Source organism: Sardina pilchardus, chromosome 8 (genome assembly GCF_963854185.1).
Source record: "Sardina pilchardus chromosome 8, fSarPil1.1, whole genome shotgun sequence".
Classification (NCBI taxonomy): Eukaryota; Metazoa; Chordata; class Actinopteri; order Clupeiformes; family Clupeidae; genus Sardina; species Sardina pilchardus.
The window spans coordinates 12281398-12291749 of NC_085001.1; the positions used below are offsets into that span (position 1 = coordinate 12281398).

At 46.4% G+C, this 10352-nt stretch overlaps 1 protein-coding gene across 1 annotated transcript in view; it reads left to right on the forward strand.

Moving 5' to 3' along the window:
* Positions 1-5089: 5089 nt before the first annotated feature.
* atp8b5a (ATPase phospholipid transporting 8B5a) overlaps positions 5090-10352 on the forward strand; it is a 32131-nt gene continuing 26868 nt past the window's right edge. The window contains exon 1 of the mRNA XM_062542737.1: positions 5090-5724. The gene's annotated coding sequence lies outside the window, so the exon portion shown is untranslated. The remainder of the gene's footprint in view (positions 5725-10352) is intronic.

The window sequence follows — 10352 nt, forward strand, 5'->3', positions numbered from 1 at the left end:
TACCTTCTCCTGATGTTTTTTGATCGGGCAGTGAAATGAATTTTTGTCAAAATGTCAGTGATGTTAGCCTGGCAAGCCAGGCCCACATCAAGATGTCGGGTCTGGGAACACACCATTGGCAGGGCTCAATCTGAGGACCGGGATAGACGGTTGTCTTTCAGATTCCCTCAGCACTCAATAGGCCACAACCCATGAGTCCCGTGCGTTTTCCCACCAGCGGAGCTAGTTGGTGGATCAGACTTTTGCCGTATCCGGTCGGCAAAACTCTGAAAATATTTCTCTTTTTAAGAATGAGTTCAGTGCCGTTCTTTGTTCTTTTCTCAAAGAAAAGCTTAACTCAAAGTCTTTAAGAGTTGTAACCAAAGCCGGAAGGCCGATGTTCGCAGCCATCTTCTTTGTTTTCAAGCAGCAGGGAATTCACGCGGAACGGTCGCAACACTGTAGTCATTACGCAAAATCCGCCCAGCGACTCTAAACATGATGTGATTGGCTTGACCAGAGTTTGGTTTCTCCAGCTCGCAAGCCAAGAGAGAGTTGCTAGACGACTCTGGCTCCAAATTACATTTGCTGCTGTTGGGTGCGTCTAGATTTCTAAGCTACAGTGATGTGTCATTGACTCTGTTAGTGCTCTCATGCGAGTGACCCTGAACATTTATGAATTCATTTTCTCTCCCTTTCTCTCTCTCTGTCATCTCTCTCTTTATCTCTCTGTACCTTGAATCTTCTCTCCCTCCCTCCCTCCCTCCCTCTCTCTCTCTCTCTCTCACAAACACTACCTCTCATCTTTCAATGCATCATCTCTCTGTCATCTCTCTCTTTCTTTATCTCTCTGTACCTTGGAGTCTTCTCTCCCTCCCTCCCTCCCTCTCTCACTCTCTCTCTCTCTCTCTCTCACACACACACACACTGTCTTTCTCATCTTTAAATGTATCCTCTCTCTCTGTCATCTCTCTCTTTCATTATCTCTCTGTACCTTGAATCTTCTCTCCCTCTCTCTCTCTCTTTCTCTTCCTCCCTCCCTCCCTCCCTCCCTCTCTCTCTCTCTCTCCCTCTCTCCTCCTCCTCCACAGCGTGCTGGGTAAGGGCACGAGCGCCGAGTTCTACGAGGTGCAGATCACGGTGAAGGACTACTGCTTCGGCCGCGCCGACCGCGTGGTGGGCGTGGCCGTGCTGCAGCTGCGGGACGTGGCCGAGCGGCGCAGCTGCGTGTGCTGGTGCCCCATGGGCCCGCGCATCGCCGCCGACGAGACGGGCGTCACCGCCATGCGCATCCTCTCCCAGCGGCCCAACGACGAGGTCGCCAAGGAGTTCGTCAAGCTCAAGTCCGACGTCCGGCCGGCGGAGGAGGGCAGATGAGCTGCCGGAGTAGCTGGACGAGGAACGAGGAGCCACGTGATTTGGCCGGACTCGGACTGCCTGACTGAACAATCGATTTTTTATAGATTGGGTGAATGGTTCGATTGATTAGACAACTGATTGGTTATTGATTGGAGATCAACTGATTGGATATTGACTGGAGATCAACTGATTGGTTATTGATTGGAGAGTGCCGTTCACCCAGTCACTACATACATCTCTCTCTGCCTCACTGCATGCCACTGGTACCCACCGGCAGTGCTACTGAGACCAGTCACTGGTAATCAGCTTTGCAGTCGAGGACTAGGAATTTATTACCTATCGACTTAAAAAAAAAATTTAAAAAAAAAATACATGGGACAGTTGAATTGACCTCCTATCCCCTAGTGGGTGGAGGAATGTCTGTCTCATCTGGTGGTGTCTACACAAGCACCTTTCTCCGTTTGCTCTGCAGTCCATCCATCCATCTCCTGTCACGAGAATAGCGGAACGCCTGTGGAAGGCCTTGTGTCTTTGTGCTGCAGACAGTGATTGAGATGCTTGTGCCGTGCTGTCAGTTTCAGCATGTGCGTGTGTGTGTGTGTGTGCGTGTGTGTGCGTGCGTGTGTTTTCAAGGTCATACGCCACATAACCTACCCTTTGGATTCTTGTAGGGGCTCGTCAAGACAGACAGTCCAGTCAGCCCTGTGATTGAAGCCTTAAGGTCAAAGCCACTGCCTCTGTTGTTAAAGTGTGTCGTTTACCTGCTGCTCATCAATTCCTGTTTTTACTGAAGTCACGCCACCTAGAGGCAACCCTTAGTTGTTAATGACTCTTTTTTTTTTGCAAAAATATGTTTAAAAACTGTGGGTGTTATGTAATGTATGTGAATGTGACTGTCCAGAGGCTTAGGAGATCTCCCTTTGCTCAGCGCTACCGGTAAACCACGTGGAAAAGAGCTTTTGTAAGTAGATGTTAGCCCTAGTGATTTGTCTCAGACAGAAGCAGTGTTTGGTTCAGATGCTTTGAAGCTTTTGCTAGGCCTACTGTATGTAAAGGAATGAGTGAGTGGGACAGTTTCACCACTGTACTGTACTGTTGGCCACCACTCTGAACCTCAACCTCAGACTCTTCTCATGCCTCAGATGATGACTAGAGGGAGGAGGAACAAACCCCATTTGTCCTTTCAGCCAATGTTCTTACGTTGACCTCATATTTTTAAGTGTTGTAGCAGAAGAGGACTGATTATTGATGATGGCTACTCGATAATATTCAGTATGTGTTTTTTTTTATTATTATGATCTTCTCAAAGGATCAACTCAGATTTGCAGGCCTCCTGAGCCTGGTCTGAGGGACTATGTTTCCATTTCTAATTACTGTAGTTCATGGGTATAAGCCCAACTCCTTGATTGGTCCATGAGCCGGCATACCAGTTTCTGATAGGCTCATGAGCTGATTCTGGACTGTTCCACAGGCTGATTCCATCTTTCTAAGCTCTCCACTCAACCCTGTAAGGGATAAGGAAGAAACAGAGTCAGCCAGAAGTGCCACACAGAAGAAAAATAAACTGATAACTCTGTGTGTTCTGTGCCAAGTAGTAATAGTATTCACTTTTTTAAAACTCCATGAAATCATTCCTGTCAAATGATCACTTATCACATTTTTGTTTTTGACACATTGAGCATTTATTTATTTATTTATTGACTGTCTGTAAAGAACTTATCTACAGAATTAAGGATACAATTTTATTTATGTATTGTCAAATGCAAAATATATGTTAACTATCATGCAAATGTGAAATATACTTGTAACTATATTTGAATTTTATATATAAAATATTTATGAATTATCTTCTGACTCTCTGTGACTTTTATGTGGATAGTAGCCTTATTGAGTTGGCCGCACAAATCTGAAGTGACGAGTCTAAACTTCACCTGCTCTGCCCAGAAGAGACTCAGTCCACAGATTGCTGTCAGGGTGAAAAAATCTTCCTACAATAAAAATGTATTAGCTGTTTACTGTTTAGCTGTGTGATAGGCCTACCAACTATCCTATAGCAGCAGTCTGCGCTTTTGGTTGAGAACTAGCCTAGCTAAAGGCATCGCCTATAAACTTGTTGATTTTTCCTCAAAAAAGGGCAACATTTCACTAACATTCTGCAAATCTAGACACGAAAATGAACTCGGTCTTGTCCATGCCAGCAAGTGTCACAGTGAGCGGGACACTCTTGTCTGTTTGAACGACTCTTTGCCTCCTTGGCTGACCCGGGCCTCGCCGTATGCTGTAGTAAAGAGCTCAGTGGTGTTGCTCTCTGCCTCCAGCTCATCTTAAGTGGATCTTGTCAAGTAAGTGGCAGAGGAGAGGTGTTCGTAACAGGAGACGTTACTGTACTCCCCAACTCCACAGACGGGGTTTGAGCTGCTGGATCGCATTCCCCTTGTCCCGCTCGTTCCACTCACTGGCTCACGCGACGCAGACTTGTTTATACAGCGCGGCGATGAATGCAGTTTTAATGGTTGGCTGCCCGTGCGAGACGCCGGCCCTGTGAGTAGACTTCCTAATTTGTCATTTTGTCTGGCCGTTTATCTTGCCCCACTCGGGTTGTGATAAGCCTGGCTCACCCATGATTCACTTCCTGGGGTGCAGAGGGTGATTATTAACTAGTAAACCCCCCTGGCAGTTTAGCCATTCAACACCTCTCTCTCTCTTTCTCTATCCCATATTACAGTCTCTCTCGTTAAGGACGTGCTCAGCATTTCTAACAGGACTGGACACTAGGCTACACCACGGGATCAGGTCGGGGTCACTGGAGCTTGATGAGAACCCTTCAGGCCCAGACCCAGAGACAGGTAGGCTGTAGCTGAGTGATGGAACACACAGAGAGCACTGCTGTATGTGTAGCAGATGGCCGGACACACACAGCAGGATGTTTGTGGGTACACCGCTGTAGGAAATAGTTTATGGGCCAGCATGCTGTGGTAAGTTAGTTGTGATTTTTTCTCTGTGTGTGTGTGGTTTTCTTCCTATTTTGGCGAACCTTGGAGTCCTAAAAATCTATTAATTTCATTAATTAAGTATGTCAAACCTTTCTCTGTTAAAAAATAGAAAGTTTAGCATGTTAAAAAGAAACTTTTCTGCCCTTTGTGTATGGAAAAATACGCCCCCAGAACATATAAACACAGTTTGGCGAGTGTACTAACAGTGAGATCTTTTGGATTTAAGAGTACAGATAACAGCTGTCACACTCTGGAACACTTGTCCTTGGATAAGAGATAGAGAGTATGGCAACCTTCTGTAAACAGAGAAACATTCAATGCGTCTGCTCACAAATGTCAACAGGGACCCGAGATTCAGATATCAGTGTGATATTTGTGAAGCAGGACACACTATTTGAAGTGTCAGAATGTGTTTGTGTCTGAATGAGTGTCTTTCAGGACAAAGGAATTTATCTTAAATTCCTCTTGAGGGGGACAGTGATTGTAGACCACTGTGATTTGACATATTACACATTGTGCATTTGTATGTGTGTGTGTGTGTGTGCGCGCGCGCATGTGTGCGTGCGTGTGTATGTGTGTGTTCGTTGTTTTCAGTAATATAGAATAACGGACAGCAGGAGTGTGTGTGAGTTGTTCAATTCAGACTCATGTTGGTGAAAGACGTAGCGGGAGAGAGAGAAAAAAGAAAAGAGCCTTGTTTCCTTTTTTGGTGAGCAGGAAATTGATACATTAGAGCAGCGAGGGAGAGAGTGGGGGAGACGAGAGAGAGAACATTTCTCCCTCCGACTGAACAAAGGACAAGTAAGTAGAAACAGAAGAAGGAAGAAGAGTCCAACACCGTTCAGCGAGAAACAGAGAGTCTGAGCACTGAAGGGGGGGACCAGAGAGACTAAAAAGAGAGCAAAAAGAGTTTGAGCGGCTTCAGAGAAGGAAGGAGAAAGAAAAAGAGGAGAGACAGAGAGAGAGTGTGTGAGTATAGGGTCCCGCCCCATTCCCTTGTTTATCATGAGTGTGAGTGAGTGAGTGAGTTTGAGTGCATGCCAAGTCCACCTCTTACAGCCCCGCATGAGGGAAGGACGGTAGTGGAGGGAGAGAGAGAGAGAAAGAGAGAAAGAAAGAGGGACATTCAAGAGAGAAGAGAGAGAGAGAGGGAGGGATATTCAAGAGAGTGTGAGAGAGAAGAGAAGGGAAGAGAGAGAGAAAGAGAGAGGGACATTCAAGAGAGAAGAGAAGAAGGGAAGAGAGAGAGAGAGGGAGAGAGAGAATGAGAGAGGAGGGCACGGCGCGGGCGAGGAGACAGCGCTGGTGATTTGCCTCAGAGGAGCGGCGGGCGGAGGATCACCAGAGGGCACACGGCGCTGCCCAGGGGGGAGAGAGGACACGCCGGCACAGGGTAGGAGCCAATCATCAATCTCCCATCGCATGGCAGAGTGTTTATGTTGCGTGCGTGTGTGTGTGGTAGTGTGTGTGTGTGTGTGTATGTGTGTGTGTGTGTGTGTGTGTGTGTGTGTGTGTGTGTTAGTGTTTGTGTGTTTATATGTGTGTGTGTGTGTGTGTGTGTGTGTGTGTTTTTGTGTAAGTGTGTGCGTGTGTGTGTGTGTGTGTGTGTGTGTGTGTGTGTGTGTGTGTGTGTGTGCGTGTGTGTGTATACGTGTGTGTGCGCTCACATGTGTGCACGCCCATATATATTGCGTGTTTATATGTGTGTGTGTGTGTTTGTGTTAGTGTGTGTGTGCGCGCGCGTGTGTGTGTGTGCGTGCGTGTGCGTGTGCTAATCATCAATCTCAGGTCTGATGGTAGAAAGGGGCCAAGGTCAAGTATGGGCGAGGGGTTGGGGAGACGGTCTGGGCAGGGAGGAGTTGGTGGGTGGGCTACAACAGTCTAGGAAGAGCAGGGAAGTGTGGAGGAGACTAATGTTGGTGTCTGTGTGTTTTTGTGTGTCTGAGTGTTTCTGTGTGTGTGTATGTGTTACATGTCTGAATGAATGAACAAATGAATGAATGAGTGTGTGTGTGTGTGTGTGTGTGTGTGTGTGTGTGTGTGTGTGTGTGTGTGTGTGTGTGTGTGTGTGTGTGTGTGCGTGTGTGTGTGTGCGTGTGTCTGTGTCTTTGTGTGTGTCTATGTGTGTGTGTTTGTGTGTCTGTGTCTTTGTGTGTGTCTATGTGTCTGTGTGTCTATGTGTGTGTGTGTGTGTGTGTGTGTGTGTGTGTGTGTGTGTGTGTTTGCGTGTCTGTGTCTGTGTCTTTGTGTGTGTCTCTGTGTACGCGTGTGTGTGTATGTGTGTGTGTGTGTGTGTGTGTGTGTGTGCGTGCGCATGAATGTGTGTGTGTGTGTGTACATGTCTGTGTGTGTGTGTGTGTGTGTGTGTTCCTCGACCCCCACCCCCCCTCTTACCCCTCTCTCCTGGAGGCTGTTTAAAGGCCAGGGTGGAAAAAGTGAAAGTTTGGTCTGGAGGGTTTGCTGTGTGGGGATCATATTTCTAGGGAGTCAGGGCATGCTAGCAAGATCTGGGGAAAAGTTAGCGCCAGCACATTACCAGACTTATTGACAGTGACAAACTCAACAGTTACGGACTGCGTTCGCATTCTTTACTCTTTTCACTGCATTTTAGAGATGTTGTGTGAGTGTAGAATTGTGCTTACAGTAAGTTCAATGAAAAACAGCAGCCATTTACATTTAGTGGAGTTATCAGATGGTATGAAGCAATTGTTATGGTTACGGTTGCGGTTATGCTATTGTAGCTAAGGATTTTGCTCGGGTGTGTAAGTGATGAACGTCCTTTGTAATGACGGATGACCTTCACATGTTCCAGTGTCTCTCAAATGACCCCAAACTCCATGAGTGACTGCCACCCCAGCAACTAGCATATCAATTATGGAACATCTGTACACAGGGTTGCGACCATGAAGGATTCAGTTTTATAATTTACCAACCAACTATTGTTTATGAATGAATAATTCAGCGGCCAATCAAAACGACATGGGTTTATCGGGTAAAGTGAGAGGACTGCCCTCCGGTCTGCCATCCAGGCTGGAGATATGCGGGGGTGACTTTCTAAAGATCACCTTAATTATTCAACGGTCTGTCCCTGGCGGGCACTTTTCCGAGCATCTCTTTTCTGATTTCAGATGTTTTATTTGTGCCCCACTTTGAATAAGGAAAATATTGGACTCTAAAAATAGACGGCTAGGGTTGAGATGACGACTGGCCCTCAATTTCCTGCATTACTGTAGGTCCTCCCAGCGGTCCAGTCCAGGGATGTGCTTGTGCTAAACAGATTAACGTCAGTGGAGCTGATTCCTCCGCTGCCGCTGGGCACTGCCTGCTGGGAGGGATGGGCCAACACAGGGGCACACAGGCTGAGGTGGGCCTGGCCTGGGCTGGACACGCTGCCCGTAAGCAGCGCTCGTAAAAAAAAAACCAGATGCTGGGCGCTGGGCGGCTGCCATCTTTCCCAACACTCAAAAAGTGACTGCCACACCACACCCTGTCTGATGAAACTGCAGAGCAAGCCGTGTGAGTGTGAGCGAGGCACTCGTTTTGGTTCTCCTTTAAGGTCAATGAATGGAACAAGACTAGGATGGAGAGACCAAAGCCAGCACTGTGCGCTCCATTAAGAGGGATTACAAATGAACACGTCTACAGCTGTGTTTGAGATGGCTGTGTGGATGGAAAGACCTGTATCTGTGCAAATGGACGTGTACAGTATGTAGGTCAGAGAGACTACTGACAAACCGAGGAGCGTGATTCATGATTTTATTAAGATCCCTATTAGCTGATAATGAACATCAACCTACTCTTCCTGGAGTCTGTTATGAGTCCCAGGTCCTCTTTTCCTCGTGTGAATGCATTCTCTGTCCACTGCAGGCCTGCACTTGGTGGTCAGACAGAGGGCAGTCAGATGTCTCTTGGTGTTTTAAGCCCCCAGTGTTGTCTTCAAGGCAGCGATACCTGGAAGGCGCTAGGCTTAGGATTAGGGTTAGGATTAGGATTGGAATTAGGTGTGTTTAAATTGACTGTGGCAGCACTGCCTGGAAGACAACGTTGGGGGCTTAAAACACCATCGAGCACAGTCAGATCCTCACTCTGTCCTGTCCCCCTCGTTCCTGTCTTTTCGTTTGTCAATTTGTTGTTTCCAAACAGACAGAATTTGTTATTTACAAACAGACTGCCCCAGGAAGAGTCATGGCTGACAGCACTAATGAATGTCACATCCTGCTCATGCCGTCCCTCTGATGTTATGCCTACAATAACAATGGGCAATGTCATGTCCACATACCAGAATAACTGTCTGACTCTGTAGCTCATACTCGTCGATGTTGAGTTTATCGGCCATTTTGTTGGCTGTCTTTCAGCCTTTGTGAAAAAGCTGAAACATTTGGCAGGTGTTTTTTGTCAAGTCACCTTCTGTCTGCGAAGGATGTGTTTGCGTGTCCAGGGGTGGTGTTGCTGGCCATGAGAACAATATTATTGTTCATGAGCTGTCAACATGCATTCACCGATTTCCCTTTGATATTTTTTTTCAATTGAATCTTCGCTATGAAGCAATGAAAGGTCCCAAATCCCTAAATCCTTGTAGTTGACCAGATTATTTCCAAAATGAGGTATTCTTTCACCACTTTCACGCAAATATTGTTTTTTTACATTTCTGTGCTTTTGCCGTTTGTCCCAGCGTAATTGTTTTTCTTGTCCTCTGAATGGCAACCCCTCTCTCTTGACAACTTCCACGTATTGTTGCCAATCAGCAGTTCATCATCCTGTAATGGTCTTAGTCGTTTCACACAGAGTTTCTCTCCACTCTGGCTACAGGGCGATAGCAACACATTTGTAAGGTTTAGCAAATGGCTGCATCAAAAGCATTTTAAAGCCGTACGGATCACAAAACCATGATATGGCAGCTCCCACACCAATGAACGCTTGATCTTACTTTGCCAGTTTGTGAGTTCAAATTCACGTCCGCTAAAAAAGCATATAGCAAAGCAAAGCCACATTATGGGTTTCACGAACTCTGGATTTATTTGCCTGACCAACCTTCTCTTTTGGGAAAATGTCTGAGGTAGACTAAATATTCCCCGTCAGTTTTGTCTTTTGCTAAGCAACTCATTGCTGGGCTTTATGTGAATCTTAATGACATTATGTTTTAAACAATGGGATATTTTTCATTCATACATACCAGTTGGGCCTCTATGTGGCCTTATTGTGGTATTGTAATGTTGAAGCAATCACACACTAAGTGGGGATTAATTCCCTCGTGTTTGTCTTATGGTTTCAACATACCTTCTGATTTTGAAAAGTGGACTGTTTTGACCGGTCAGCCCTCATGACACAGGCATTATGTGGACACGCCTGTGGTCTCTCTCTGTGACAGTGGCCAGAGAGAGCTTGGCTCTTGGCTCTCAGAACTAATGTCATTACCTTCCCCTGCATTGCTCAAGTGTGTGTGGCTAGTAGTACACACCACTGCTTAGGCCAGCCTCTGACAGACACCCTACATCAACCAGTCATTATGTCCCTGGCTTATGTCATTACCCACAGCCCTGCTGAAAAACATGAGATCCCCATGGGCTCGCCAGAAATGTGGACTCTCTCACTCGTGGATGTAGTAGTCACCATCCACACCGAACTCCACGTCATCGTCACTCCCAATTTCCCATCATTGCACAACGCTTAGGTTTATGCTTTAAGAAAATAACGTTTTTAACTTTAAAATTGCAGCAGTAATCCTCTGGGTATATACAAAAGGCAAACAGGCCATTTAGGTTTACATTTTCAGAAAATAACGTTTATGTTTTTAACTGGTTTTAAAATTGCAACAGTAATCCCCTGGGCAGCATATACTGTACAAAATACAAACAGGCCATGCCAGTGGAGCCATGCAAAACAGGGAAATGAACAAACTACTCTGGAAGTAAGACTGATTATTGCTGCAGATGTACTTTCTGTTCCAAGTCACTGGAACCGCTCACGGTGAACCATTGCCAGACTTGTTCTCCCCTGAGCCCTCAAACCAGCCCTCCCTCC